The sequence below is a fragment of the Ictalurus punctatus genome, unplaced genomic scaffold, assembly GCF_001660625.3.
Source record: "Ictalurus punctatus breed USDA103 unplaced genomic scaffold, Coco_2.0 tig00006686, whole genome shotgun sequence".
Classification (NCBI taxonomy): domain Eukaryota; kingdom Metazoa; phylum Chordata; class Actinopteri; order Siluriformes; family Ictaluridae; genus Ictalurus; species Ictalurus punctatus.
In genome coordinates, this window is record NW_026521117.1 from 19924 (window position 1) to 34951 (window position 15028).

General features: G+C 45.3%; 4 non-coding genes across 4 annotated transcripts; 2 read left to right on the plus strand and 2 right to left on the minus strand.

Annotated features, from left to right (window-relative positions):
- Nucleotides 1–686: 686 nt before the first annotated feature.
- Nucleotides 687–758, plus strand: trnag-ucc (transfer RNA glycine (anticodon UCC)). The gene has a single exon. It is a non-coding gene; the product is annotated as a tRNA-Gly (tRNA).
- A 1192-nt stretch (nucleotides 759–1950) lies between these two features.
- Nucleotides 1951–2023, minus strand: trnav-aac (transfer RNA valine (anticodon AAC)). The gene has a single exon. It is a non-coding gene; the product is annotated as a tRNA-Val (tRNA).
- Nucleotides 2024–2119: 96 nt separating this feature from the next.
- Nucleotides 2120–2191, plus strand: trnag-ucc (transfer RNA glycine (anticodon UCC)). The gene has a single exon. It is a non-coding gene; the product is annotated as a tRNA-Gly (tRNA).
- Nucleotides 2192–3384: 1193 nt separating this feature from the next.
- Nucleotides 3385–3457, minus strand: trnav-aac (transfer RNA valine (anticodon AAC)). Its single transcript has one exon. It is a non-coding gene; the product is annotated as a tRNA-Val (tRNA).
- Between the last annotated feature and the right edge of the window lie 11571 nt (nucleotides 3458–15028).

Sequence of the window (15028 nt, forward strand, 5' to 3'; positions counted from 1 at the left end):
TTTCAAGTTGAGGGTGCGTTTGCTTTGCGTTTTCCCGCTTGGAGTTGGGGAATTACAAGTCGCAACCTCGTGTCAAGCGCATCATTACTCTTGTCTTCTTGATGAAGGAAAGAGCCAGGCATCCACAGTCAGTGGAAAAGCAGAGACTGCCCGTGATTTTACAAGCAGCTGTTATCTGCCTTGCTACAAAAGCTCAATGGAAGGGAAACCGCTCCCAGCCTTTTTCGGGCGTAGACCTCTTGCTGATAGGTGAACTTGGCGACCAGTACTTTACGGAAAATTTTCCAGTCACGCACAGAATCTTATTGAGCAACGAAAGAGCCAGGCTTCCACTTTCTGTGGAAAACCAGAGACTCCCTTTCATTTTGTAAGCAAATGTTAACTGCTTTGCTACAAAAGCACAAAAGAAGGAAATCTGCTCTGTCCAAGGTGTCGCTTTCCGGCTGTTCCTGGAGGAGCTGATCCTACAGTGATGACAACCGGTCAGTTATTAAAGCAAAGTACAAAATTGCTAGCTTGTTTCTACCCAGTCTCAAACCAGGGACCTTTTGCATGTTAGGCAAACATGATAAGCACTACACTACAGAAACCATGACAAAGCTGCGAGTCGGCTCTTGCCTATAGTCTGCTGATGAGACGAGCACATACTTAAACTTTTGTTCAGCAGGGTTGAACTGCCTAGTGTGGCATTGGTGGTATAGAGGTGAGCATAGCTGCCTTCCAAGCAGTTGACCCGGGTTCGATTCCCGGCCAATGCATGGATTCTAACTCGGAGCCTCTGGAGCTGCTTTATGCTAGTTGGCACAAAAAGAAGGAATCACCTACCTAAAAATAAATGGGTCAAGAGAATGTGCCATGGGGTTCTCTGCAGGCCTCCCACAACTCTTTCTGCTTCCAACATGAATTCTTAGTGCTTCTTTGCTGTTTGTAAACACAGCATTATCCAACAGGGCACGTTTGACCCATGAACAGGGGCGAAAATGTTAGAAAATGCCGTCTCTCCGTGTCTGTCTTTTGTTAGCGACAAGCTAGCATGCAAACTGTGATGAGAGGTGTACATTTTCCACAATCAGCCATCTATATAGTCAGTGTTTTATATTTAATAAGCAAATATGTCTATATGCTGATTGGTCTTAAGCAGCGTTGTCCAATCTTCAGCTTTTCGTTCCAATCTAGCAGGAGCCACACCTGATTCCAATTGTTGGATCCGCTGATCTTGGCTTTCAATAGACTAAAGTGTGGCTTCTGCTTGGTTAGAATGACAACCTGCAACCACACTGGCCCATTCTGGAGAAGACTGGACAACCCTGATCTAAAGCAAATAAAGACCGAGGTAAGTGCCACTTTGTGAGTTCTGAATCCGTCATGCCGACTCGACGTCACTCGATGAACAGGGAAGGAACTGGTAGATGAGAAGACTTCCCACTGTTGACGAATGGCGATTTCAAGTTGAGGGTGCGTTTGCTTTGCGTTTTCCCGCTTGGAGGTGGGGAATTACAAGTCGCAACCTCTTGTCAAGCGCATCATTACTCTTGTCTTCTTGATGAAGGAAAGAGCCAGGCTTCCACATTCAGTGGAAAAGCAGAGACTGCCCGTGATTTTGCAAGCAGCTGTTATGTGCCTTGCTACAAAAGCTCAATGGAAGGGAAACCGCTCCCAGCCTTTTTCGGGCGTAGACCTCTTGCTGATAGGGAACTTGGCGACCAGTACTTTACGGAAAATTTTCCAGTCACGCACAGACTCTTATTGAGCAACGAAAGAGCCAGGCTTCCATTTTCTGTGGAAAACCAAAGACTCCCTTTCATTTTGTAAGCAAATGTTAACTGCTTTGCTACAAAAGCAGGAAATCTGCTCTGTCCAAGGTGTCGCTTTCCGGCTGTTCCTGGAGGACCTGATCCTACAGTGATGACAATCGGTCAGTTATTAAAGCAAAGTTCAAAATTGCTAGCATGTTTCTGCCCGGTCTCGAACCAGGGACCTTTTGCGTGTTAGGCAAACGTGATAACCACTACACTACAGAAACCATGATAGAGCTGCGCTTCGGCTCTTGCCTATGGTCTGCTGATGAGAAGAGCACATACTTAAACTTTTGTTCAGCAGAGTTGAACTGCCTAGCATGGCGTTGGTGGTATAGAGGTGAGCATAGCTGCCTTCCAAGTAGTTGACCCGGGTTCGATTCCCGGCCAATGCATGGATTCTAACTCGGAGCCTCTGGAGCTGCTTTATGCTAGTTGGCACAAAAAGAAGGAATCACCTACCTAAAAATAAATGGGTCAAGAGAATGTGCCATGGGGTTCTCTGCAGGCCTCCCACAACTCTTTCTGCTTCCCACTTGAATTCTTAGTGCTTCTTTGCTGTTTGTAAACACAGCATTATCCAACAGGGCACGTTTGACCCGTGAACAGGGGCGAAAATGTTAGAAAATGCCGTCTCTCCGTGTCTGTCTTTTGTTAGCGACAAGCTAGCATGCAAACTGTGATGAGAGGTTGTACATTTTCCACAATCAGCCATCTATATAGTCAATGTTTTATATTTAATAAGCAAATATGTCTATATGCTGATTGGTCTCAAGCAGCGTTGTCCAATCTTCAGCTTTTCGTTCCAATCTAGCAGGAGCCACACCTGATTCCAATTGTTGGATCCGCTGATCTTGGCTTTCAATAGACTAAAGTGTGGCTTCTGCTTGGTTAGAATGACAACCTGCAACCACACTGGCCCATTCTGGAGAAGACTGGACAACCCTGATCTAAAGCAAATAAAGACCGAGGTAAGTGCCACTTTGTGAGTTCTGAATCCGTCATGCCGACTCGACGTCACTCGATGAACAGGGAAGGAACTGGTAGATGAGAAGACTTCCCACTGTTGACGAATGGCGATTTCAAGTTGAGGGTGCGTTTGCTTTGCGTTTTCCCGCTTGGAGGTGGGGAATTACAAGTCGCAACCTCTTGTCAAGCGCATCATTACTCTTGTCTTCTTGATGAAGGAAAGAGCCAGGCTTCCACATTCAGTGGAAAAGCAGAGACTGCCCGTGATTTTGCAAGCAGCTGTTATGTGCCTTGCTACAAAAGCTCAATGGAAGGGAAACCGCTCCCAGCCTTTTTCGGGCGTAGACCTCTTGCTGATAGGGAACTTGGCGACCAGTACTTTACGGAAAATTTTCCAGTCACGCACAGACTCTTATTGAGCAACGAAAGAGCCAGGCTTCCATTTTCTGTGGAAAACCAAAGACTCCCTTTCATTTTGTAAGCAAATGTTAACTGCTTTGCTACAAAAGCAGGAAATCTGCTCTGTCCAAGGTGTCGCTTTCCGGCTGTTCCTGGAGGACCTGATCCTACAGTGATGACAATCGGTCAGTTATTAAAGCAAAGTTCAAAATTGCTAGCATGTTTCTGCCCGGTCTCGAACCAGGGACCTTTTGCGTGTTAGGCAAACGTGATAACCACTACACTACAGAAACCATGATAGAGCTGCGCTTCGGCTCTTGCCTATGGTCTGCTGATGAGAAGAGCACATACTTAAACTTTTGTTCAGCAGAGTTGAACTGCCTCGCATGGCATTGGTGGTATAGAGGTGAGCATAGCTGCCTTCCAAGTAGTTGACCTGTGTTTGATTCCTGGCCAATGCACGGATTGTAACTCGGAGCTACTTTATGGTAGTTGGCACAAAAGGAAGGAATCACCTACCTGAAAGTAAATGGGTCAACAGAATGTGCCATAGGCTTCTCTGCAGGCCTCCCACAACTCTTTCTGCTTCCCACTTGAATTCTTAGTGCTTCTTTGCTGTTTGTAAACACAGCATTATCCAACAGGGCACGTTTGACCCGTGAACAGGGGCGAAAATGTTAGAAAATGCCGTCTCTCCGTGTCTGTCTTTTGTTAGCGACAAGCTAGCATGCAAACTGTGATGAGAGGTTGTACATTTTCCACAATCAGCCATCTATATAGTCAATGTTTTATATTTAATAAGCAAATATGTCTATATGCTGATTGGTCTCAAGCAGCGTTGTCCAATCTTCAGCTTTTCGTTCCAATCTAGCAGGAGCCACACCTGATTCCAATTGTTGGATCCGCTGATCTTGGCTTTCAATAGACTAAAGTGTGGCTTCTGCTTGGTTAGAATGACAACCTGCAACGACACTGGCCCATTCTGGAGAAGACTGGACAACCCTTATCTAAAGCAAATAAAGACCGAGGTCAGTGCCACTTTGTGAGTTCTGAATCCGTCATGCCGACTCGACGTCACTCGGTGAACAGGGAAGGAACTGGTAGATGAGAAGACTTCCCACTGTTGACGAATGGCGATTTCAAGTTGAGGGTGCGTTTGCATTGCGTTTTCCCGCTTGGAGGTGGGGAATTACAAGTCGCTACCTCGTGTCAAGCGCATCAGTACTCTTGTCTTCTTGATGAAGGAAAGAGCCAGGCTTCCACATTCAGTGGAAAAGCAGAGATTGCCCGTGATATTGCAAGCAGCTATTATCTGCCTTGCTACAAAAGCTCAATGGAAGGGAAACCGCTCCCAGCCTTTTTCGGGCGTAGACCTCTTGCTGATAGGTGAACTTGGCGACCAGTACTTTATGGAAAATTTTCCAGTCACGCACAGAGTCTTATTGAGCAACGAAAGAGCCAGGCTTCCATTTTCTGTGGAAAACCAGAGACTCCCTTTCATTTTGTAAGCAAATGTTAACTGCTTTGCTACAAAAGCACAAAAGAAGGAAATCTGCTCTGTCCAAGGTGTCGCTTTCCGGCTGTTCCTGGAGGACCTGATCCTACAGTGATGAGTGTTAGGCAAACGTGATAACCACCACACTACAGAAACCATGACAGAGCTGCGCTTCGGCTCTTGCCTATGGTCTGCTGATGAGAAGAGCACATACTTAAACTTTTGTTCAGCAGAGTTGAATTGCCTAGCATGGCATTGGTGGTATAGAGGTGAGCATAGCTGCCTTCCAAGTAGTTGACCTGCGTTTGATTCCTGGCCAATGCACGGATTGTAACTCGGAGCTTCTGGAGCTACTTTATGGTAGTTGGCACAAAAGGAAGGAATCACCTACCTGAAAGTAAATGGGTCAACAGAATGTGCCATAGGCTTCTCTGCAGGCCTCCCACAACTCTTTCTGCTTCCCACTTGAATTCTTAGTGCTTCTTTGCTGTTTGTAAACACAGCATTATCCAACAGGGCACGTTTGACCCGTGAACAGGGGCGAAAATGTTAGAAAATGCCGTCTCTCCGTGTCTGTCTTTTGTTAGCGACAAGCTAGCATGCAAACTGTGATGAGAGGTGTACATTTTCCACAATCAGCCATCTATATAGTCAATGTTTTATATTTAATAAGCAAATATGTCTATATGCTGATTGGTCTCAAGCAGCGTTGTCCAATCTTCAGCTTTTCGTTCCAATCTAGCAGGAGCCACACCTGATTCCAATTGTTGGATCCGCTGATCTTGGCTTTCAATAGACTAAAGTGTGGCTCCTGCTTGGTTAGAATGACAACCTGCAACCACACTGGCCCATTCTGGAGAAGACTGGACAACCCTTATCTAAAGCAAATAAAGACAGAGGTCAGTGCCACTTTGTGAGTTCTGAATCCGTCACGCCGACTCGACGTCACTCGGTGAACAGGGAAGGAACTGGTAGATGAGAAGACTTCCCACTGTTGACGAATGGCGATTTCAAGTTGAGGGTGCGTTTGCATTGCGTTTTCCCGCTTGGAGGTGGGGAATTACAAGTCGCTACCTCGTGTCAAGCGCATCAGTACTCTTGTCTTCTTGATGAAGGAAAGAGCCAGGCTTCCACATTCAGTGGAAAAGCAGAGATTGCCCGTGATATTGCAAGCAGCTGTTATCTGCCTTGCTACAAAGCTCAATGGAAGGGAAACCGCTCCCAGCCTTTTTCGGGCATAGACCTCTTGCTGATAGGTGAACTTGGCGACCAGTACTTTATGGAAAATTTTCCAGTCACGCACAGAGTCTAATTGAGCAACGAAAGAGCCAGGCTTCCACTTTCTGTGGAAAACCAGAGACTCCCTTTCATTTTGTAAGCAAATGTTAACTGCTTTGCTACAAAAGCACAAAAGAAGGAAATCTGCTCTGTCCAAGGTGTCACTTTCCGGCTGTTCCTGGAGGACCTGATCCTAAAGTGATGAGTGTTAGGCAAACGTGATAACCACCACACTACAGAAACCATGACAGAGCTGCGCTTCGGCTCTTGCCTATGGTCTGCTGATGAGAAGAGCACATACTTAAACTTTTGTTCAGCAGGGTTGAATTGCCTAGTGTGGCATTGGTGGTATAGAGGTGAGCATAGCTGCCTTCCAAGTAGTTGACCTGCGTTTGATTCCTGGCCAATGCACGGATTGTAACTCGGAGCTTCTGGAGCTACTTTATGGTAGTTGGCACAAAAGGAAGGAATCACCTACCTGAAAATAAATGGGTCAACAGAATGTGCCATAGGCTTCTCTGCAGGCCTCCCACAACTCTTTCTGCTTCCCACTTGAATTCTTAGTGCTTCTTTGCTGTTTGTAAACACAGCATTATCCAACAGGGCACGTTTGACCCGTGAACAGGGGCGAAAATGTTAGAAAATGCTGTCTCTCCGTGTCTGTCTTTTGTTAGCGAAAAGCTAGCATGCAAACTGTGATGAGAGGTGTACATTTTCTGCAATCAGCCATCTATATAGTCAATGTTTTATATTTAATAAGCAAATATGTCTATATGCTGATTGGTCTCAAGCAGCGTTGTCCAATCTTCAGCTTTTCGTTCCAATCTAGCAGGAGCCACACCTGATTCCAATTGTTGGATCCGCTGATCTTGGCTTTCAATAGACTAAAGTGTGGCTTCTGCTTGGTTAGAATGACAACCTGCAACCACACTGGCCCATTCTGGAGAAGACTGGACAACCCTGATCTAAAGCAAATAACTACCGAGGTAAGTGCCACTTTGTGAGTTCTGAATCCGTCATGCCGACTCGACGTCACTCGGTGAACAGGGAAGGAACTGGTAGATGAGAAGACTTCCCACTGTTGACGAATGGCGATTTCAAGTTGAGGGTGCATTTGCATTGCGTTTTCCCGCTTGGAGTTGGGGAATTACAAGTCGCAACCTCTTGTCAAGCGCATCATTACTCTTGTCTTCTTGATGAAGGAAAGAGCCAGGCTTCCACATTCAGTGGAAAAGCAGAGACTGCCCGTGATATTGCAAGCAGCTGTTATCTGCCTTGCTACAAAAGCTCAATGGAAGGGAAACCGCTCCCAGCCTTTTTCGGGCGTAGACCTCTTGCTGATAGGTGAACTTGGCGACCAGTACTTTATGGAAAATTTTACAGTCACGCACAGAGTCTTATGGAGCAACGAAAGAGCCAGGCTTCCACTTTCTGTGGAAAACCAGAGACTACCTTTCATTTTGTAAGCAAATGTTAACTGCTTTGCTACAAAAGCAGGAAATCTGCTCTGTCCAAGGTGTCGCTTTCCGGCTGTTCCTGGAGGACCTGATCCTACAGTGATGAGTGTTAGGCAAACGTGATAACCACCACACTACAGAAACCATGACAGAGCTGCGCTTCGGCTCTTGCCTATGGTCTGCTGATGAGAAGAGCACATACTTAAACTTTTGTTCAGCAGAGTTGAATTGCCTAGCGTGGCATTGGTGGTATAGAGGTGAGCATAGCTGCCTTCCAAGTAGTTGACCTGCGTTTGATTCCTGGCCAATGCACAGATTCTAACTCGGAGCTACTTTATGGTAGTTGGCACAAAAGGAAGGAATCACCTACCTGAAAGTAAATGGGTCAACAGAATGTGCCATAGGCTTCTCTGCAGGCCTCCCACAACTCTTTCTGCTTCCCACTTGAATTCTTAGTGCTTCTTTGCTGTTTGTAAACACAGCATTATCCAACAGGGCACGTTTGACCCGTGAACAGGGGCGAAAATGTTAGAAAATGCCGTCTCTCCGTGTCTGTCTTTTGTTAGCGACAAGCTAGCATGCAAACTGTGATGAGAGGTGTACATTTTCCGCAATCAGCCATCTATATAGTCAATGTTTTATATTTAATAAGCAAATATGTCTATATGCTGATTGGTCTCAAGCAGCGTTGTGCAATCTTCAGCTTTTTGTTCCAATCTAGCAGGAGCCACACCTGATTCCAATTGTTGGATCCGCTGATCGTGGCTTTCAATAGACTAAAGTGTGGCTTCTGCTTTATTAGAATGACAACCTGCAACCACACTGGCCCATTCTGGAGAAGACTGGACAACCCTGATCTAAAGCAAATAAAGACCGAGGTAAGTGCCACTTTGTGAGTTCTGAATCCGTCATGCCGACTCGACGTCACTCGATGAACAGGGAAGGAACTGGTAGATGAGAAGACTTCCCACTGTTGACGAATGGCGATTTCAAGTTGAGGGTGCGTTTGCTTTGCGTTTTCCCGCTTGGAGGTGGGGAATTACAAGTCGCAACCTCTTGTCAAGCGCATCATTACTCTTGTCTTCTTGATGAAGGAAAGAGCCAGGCTTCCACATTCAGTGGAAAAGCAGAGACTGCCCGTGATTTTGCAAGCAGCTGTTATCTGCGTTGCTACAAAAGCTCAATGGAAGGGAAACCGCTCCCAGCCTTTTTCGGGCGTAGACCTCTTGCTGATAGGTGAACTTGGCGACCAGTACTTTACGGAAAATTTTCCAGTCACGCACAGAGTCTTATTGAGCAACGAAAGAGCCAGGCTTCCACTTTCTGTGGAAAACCAGAGACTCCCTTTCATTTTGTAAGCAAATGTTAACTGCTTTGCTACAAAAGCACAAAAGAAGGAAATCTGCTCTGTCCAAGGTGTCGCTTTCCGGCTGTTCCTGGAGGACCTGATCCTACAGTGATGAGTGTTAGGCAAACGTGATAACCACTACACTACAGAAACCATGACAGAGCTGCGCTTCGGCTCTTGCCTATGGTCTGCTGATGAGAAGAGCACATACTTAAACTTTTGTTCAGCAGAGTTGAATTGCCTCGCATGGCATTGGTGGTATAGAGGTGAGCATAGCTGCCTTCCAAGTAGTTGACCTGCGTTTGATTCTTGGTAAATGAACGGATTGTAACTCGGAGCTTCTGGAGCTACTTTATGGTAGTTGGCACAAAAGGAAGGAATCACCTACCTGAAAGTAAATGGGTCAACAGAATGTGCCATAGGCTTCTCTGCAGGCCTCCCACAACTCTTTCTGCTTCCAACTTGAATTCTTAGTGCTTCTTTGCTGTTTGTAAACACAGCATTATCCAACAGGGCACGTTTGACCCGTGAACAGGGGCGAAAAATGTTAGAAAATGCCGTCTCTCCGTGTCTGTCTTTTGTTTGCGACAAGCTAGCATGCAAACTGTGATGAGACGTGTACATTTTCCGCAATCAGCCATCTATATAGTCAATGTTTTATATTTAATAAGCAAATATGTCTATATGCTGATTGGTCTTAAGCAGCGTTGTCCAATCTTCAGCTTTTCGTTCCAATCTAGCAGGAGCCACACCTGATTCCAATTGTTGGATCCGCTGATCTTGGCTTTCAATAGACTAAAGTGTGGCTTCTGCTTGGTTAGAATGACAACCTGCAACCACACTGGCCCATTCTGGAGAAGACTGGACAACCCTGATCTAAAGCAAATAACCACCGAGGTAAGTGCCTCTTTGTGAGTTCAGAATCCGTCATGCCGACTCGACGTCACTCGATGAACAGGGAAGGAACTGGTAGATGAGAAGACTTCCCACTGTTGACGAATGGCGATTTCAAGTTGAGGGTGCGTTTGCTTTGCGTTTTCCCGCTTGGAGGTGGGGAATTACAAGTCGCAACCTTGTGTCAAGCGCATCATTACCCTTGTCTTCTTGATGAAGGAAAGAGCCAGGATTCCACATTCAGTGGAAAAGCAGAGACTGCCCGTGATTTTGCAAGCAGCTGTTATCTGCCTTGCTACAAAAGCTCAATGGAAGGGAAACCGCTCCCAGCCTTTTTCGGGCGTAGACCTCTTGCTGATAGGTGAACTTGGCGACCAGTACTTTATGGAAAATTTTCCAGTCACGCACAGAGTCTTATTGAGCAACCAAAGAGCCAGGCTTCCATTTTCTGTGGAAAACCAGAGACTCCCTTTCATTTTGCAAGCAAATGTTAACTGCTTTGCTACAAAAGCACAAAAGAAGGAAATCTGCTCTGTCCAAGGTGTCGCTTTCCGGCTGTTCCTGGAGGACCTGATCCTACAGTGATGAGTGTTAGGCAAACGTAATAACCACCACACTACAGAAACCATGACAGAGCTGTGCTTCGGCTCTTGCCTATGGTCTGCTGATGAGAAGAGCACATACTTAAACTTTTGTTCAGCAGAGTTGAATTGCCTAGCATGGCATTGGTGGTATAGAGGTGAGCATAGCTGCCTTCCAAGTAGTTGACCTGCGTTTGATTCCTGGCCAATGCACGGATTGTAACTCGGAGCTTCTGGAGCTACTTTATGGTAGTTGGCACAAAAGGAAGGAATCACCTACCTAAAAATAAATGGGTCAACAGAATGTGCCATAGGGTTCTCTGCAGGCCTCCCACAACTCTTTCTGCTTCCAACTTGAATTCTTAGTGCTTCTTTGCTGTTTGTAAACACAGCATTATCCAACAGGGCACGTCTGACCCGTGAACAGGGGCGAAAATGTTAGAAAATGCCGTCTCTCCGTGTCTGTCTTTTGTTAGCGACAAGCTAGCATGCAAACTGTGATGAGAGGTGTACATTTTCCGCAATCAGCCATCTATATAGTCAATGTTTTATATTTAATAAGCAAATATGTCTATATGCTGATTGGTCTTAAGCAGCGTTGTCCAATCTTCAGCTTTTCGTTCCAATCTAGCAGGAGCCACACCTGATTCCAATTGTTGGATCCGCTGGTCTTGGCTTTCAATAGACTAAAGTGTGGCTTCTGCTTGGTTAGAATGACAACCTGCAACCACACTGGCCCATTCTGGAGAAGACTGGACAACCCTGATCTAAAGCAAATAACCACCGAGGTAAGTGCCACTTTGTGAGTTCTGAATCCGTCATGCCGACTCGACGTCACTCGATGAACAGGGAAGGAACTGGTAGATGAGAAGACTTCCCACTGTTGACGAATGGCGATTTCAAGTTGAGGGTGCGTTTGCTTTGCGTTTTCCCGCTTGGAGGTTGGAAATTACAAATCGCAACCTCGTGACAAGCGCATCATTACTCTTCACCTGTCAGGCTGACGATCAAAGTCATGATAGTGAGTAGGGGCTGTGCTCCTACGGCCTCCGTATTTGACCATCTCCGTATAGGAGAGCACTCTTTCCCCCTGTGCACGGTGCTCTATGTCGCGGTGGGAACGGGGCCTAGGCCGAGCCATGCTCTGGACGGCACATTTGCGTCCGCGTGTGACTATAGTCCAACCGTCTTTCTCTGGCCAAACCATGGTTTAAAAGTCTTATCCTTTTTAATGTATATGTGTGTTCGTAGACTGATTGTAGAGCTAAATGAATGAAGTTGGACCTTTCTTCCGTGTTTTAGTTGTGAGAGTATTCCTGGGGAGAATGGAATCAGGTAAGTCGGCTTATTTTTTTATGTTTTTTTGTGGTATCGGGTACGTAGGATCTTAATTAGTATCGTGTACTTTTTTATTTTCAGGAAAATGGGGCTCAATTTGTGTTAGGTGCTTTTGAAGTGTCAGGGAAGTAGGGCTTAATTTGTATTATATACTATATTATCGAGTGTATTTTTAGCAATTTTTATTTAAGGTCGATAGGGCTTAATTTGTATTATGTGCTTTTTGATTTTCCAGGAAGTAGGGGTTAATTTGTATTCGATACCTGTTATTTTCCCGGTTAATAGGGCTTAATTCCTATTCTATACTTTGTTACCAATTGTATTGTGAGGGATTTTTTTCACATGAATCAGTGGAATCACTTTCCTTGAATTCTGTGGTGAGGAAAAATTTACAAGCCGTTACTAGGGCTTAATTTGTATTGAATATCTGTTATTTCCCGGTTAATAGGGTTTAATTTGTATTCTGTACTTTGTCACCAATTGTATTGTGAGTGATTTTTTTCACATGAATCAGTGGAATCACTTTCCTTGAATTCTGGTGTGAAGTAAAATTAACAAGCCGTACGTGTGTTCGTAGATTTGTTGTGGATCTGAATTGATCAAATTGGACCTTTTTTCTATGTTTTAGGTGTGAGAGGACTCTTGGGGAGATTGGAACCAGGTAAGTAGGCTTATTTATTATTTTTTTTATGTTTTTTTGTGTTCTCAGGTAAGTAGGATCTTAATTAGTATCATGTACTTTTTTATTTTCAGGAAAATGGGGCTCGATTTGTGTTAGGTGCTTTTTAAGTAATTGTGGAATTATGTATTATATACTAAATTATCAAGTGTATTTTGAGGAATTGTTATTTCAGGTCAATAGGGATTAATTTGTATTATGTGCTTTTTAATTTTCAGAGAAGTAGGGCTTAATTTGTATTAGATCTCTGTTATTCTCCCGGTTAATAGGGCTTAATTTGTATTATATGCTTTGTAATCGATTGTATTTAGAGGAATTTTTATTCTGAATCAGTGGAATCACTTTCCTTGAATTCTGGAGTGAGGATAAATTAACAAGCCGTTGCAACGTTTCGGTTCTCCTGGAACCTTCTTCAGGCAGGCTTGTTATGATTTGAAATTAGTTAACCGAATAAGTTTGAGGATCCAAAAAAAATATGAGTATTGTTTAAAGGCTTTCTCTCAAAGAGCTGTAAGCAGATTTACTAAAATAGATTAAGTATCAAAAGAATATGATTAGTGTTTAAAGGCTTTCTCTCAAAGAGCTGGAAGCAGTGAGTGAGCTTTTGCCTCCTCAACTGTCCCTTTTTATAGTATAGGGGGCGGGACTCTGTTTGAATGGGCCAATAGGAGGCTCTCTGTTTGAATGGGCCAATAGGAGGCTCTCCCATGTTTTTGTGGTTGTTTTAATCATCTGTAGTGGGGCTTTTTGCATTGTTTTATTTTAATTTTAAACTAATGGTATTATTTATTTATTAAATTACTGTTTCCCACTTGTGTACTGTGGGTTTTACATTATTTATTTATTTATTTATTTATTTAATTATTTCTCAATTTAGGTTTGAATTGTTTTAATCTCTTTTTTAATTCTTTTTTCTTTTTCTTTCAAGGCATTCTGGGGTGGCATAGGTATGCCTTTGCCCGTGTTTGTCCTTATTGGGAGTTGTGATTAATCAAATGATGATTCTTATGAACAGGCCGACCAGAAGGGAAACGAACAGTAGAGCGAATTGCAAACATGAGGCACGGGCTGATTAGGGTTGGGGTTAGGGTTAGCGGTTAGGGTTAGGGTTAGGGGGTTAGGGTTAGGGTTAGGGGGTTAGGGTTAGGGTTAAGGTTAGGGTTAGGGTTGGGGTTAGGGTTAGCGGTTAGGGTTAGGGTTAGGGGGTTAGGGTTAGGGTTAGGGTTAGGGGTTTAGGGTTAGGGTTAAGGTTAGGGTTAGGGTTAGGGTTAAGGTTAGGGTTAGGGTTTTAGGGTTAGGGTTAGGGGCCAGGGTAGGCGCTAACCTGTATGCACTGTCCATCTAATGTCGCTCACTCCACTGGGTTTCACCCCCATGTCAGCCGGTCCATTCCCACCATTCTTTTTCTCTTTTGTTTTTTTCTCCAGTTCCCTCGGACTCAGTGAGTATATTTTCGGGGTCATGTCGTGTGAGCATGCCGTGTGTCTTTTTTCTTGTGCCTCCCGGTGGGATTGAGTCTTTGTTGAGCCTGTCGGGCTGTAGTGGAGTGACCCGGATTCCCCTTCGTGCGTCGGAACTGGCCCGTTCGCGGTCCCTGATAGGGATAGGATGATTTTCCTGTCTGGTACAGGAGTTTGGGCGGACGCTGGGAGCGTGTCGTACTCGCGGGGAGGCCGGGCAGTTAAGAGAAATGTCCGGAAGGCTGCCCGCGTCCTCGTGGACGACGGAGGACACATCGCTCTGCGGGTCAGTCATCGTGGACCTCGTTTGTTTTCTCTGCGGGGCGGATGTTTCAGACTCCTGTTCGGCCTCTGAGCTTTCGAACAGAGTCTCGAGGTTCAGCGGAGCTACCGTCATCTCCGCGTACTCTTTGGCCTCGTCGACCGTCTGGCGCTTGAGTTTTGTACCGAAGGTACGTTCGGCCCACTGGGCGGCTTTGTCGAAGGAACGGTCAAACCCTCCGCATCCGATGCGTTCGAGCTTGTTCCCCTCTTCGGACAACGCTTTCGTGTAGTGGCTATTCAGAATATCGATGGTGTTCTGAGCCCACTTTTTTGCATTGTCCTCAATGAGGGCTTGCGTGGCGGCGTTTGGCAAAGCCGGTTTGATTACCTCCGATAGGTATTTTACAATCTCGCCGATCGCAGGAGGCTGCCCTTGGCATATATTGTTCATGTGATGTTTCAATTTTATGATCTTGAACGACGTGCGGACCGAGTCGATATGAGGGTCCGTAGACCGTTTCGGCTTTTGGTTCTGCCGGTGATGTGATTTTTTGTTTTTGGGGTGCGAGCGCACCATATACTGAGGCCCCGAGGTACAGGGCCTCGAACGGGCCCGGGGTTCAAAAGATTGCGGCCTGTCGGGCCGACGATCAAAGTCACGATAGTGAGTAGGGGCCGTGCTCCTACGGCCTCCGTATTTGACCATCTCCGCGTAGGAGAGCACTCTTTCCGCCTGTGCGCAGCGCTCTATGCCGCGGTGGTAACGGGGCGTAGGCCGAGCCATGCTCTGGACGGCACGTTTGCGTCCGCGTGTGACCATAGTCCAACCGTCTCTCTCTGGCCAAACCATGGTTTAAGTGTCTTCTCCTTTTTAATATATATGTGTACGTGTGTTAGTAGATTTGTCGTGGATCTGAATTGATCGAATTGGACCTTTTTTCTATGTTTTTTAGGTGTGAGAGGACTCTTGGGGAGATTGGAACCAGGTAAGTAGGCTTATTTATTATTTTTTTATGTTTTTTTGTGTTCTCAGGTAAGTAGGATCTTAATTAGTATCATGTACTTTTTTA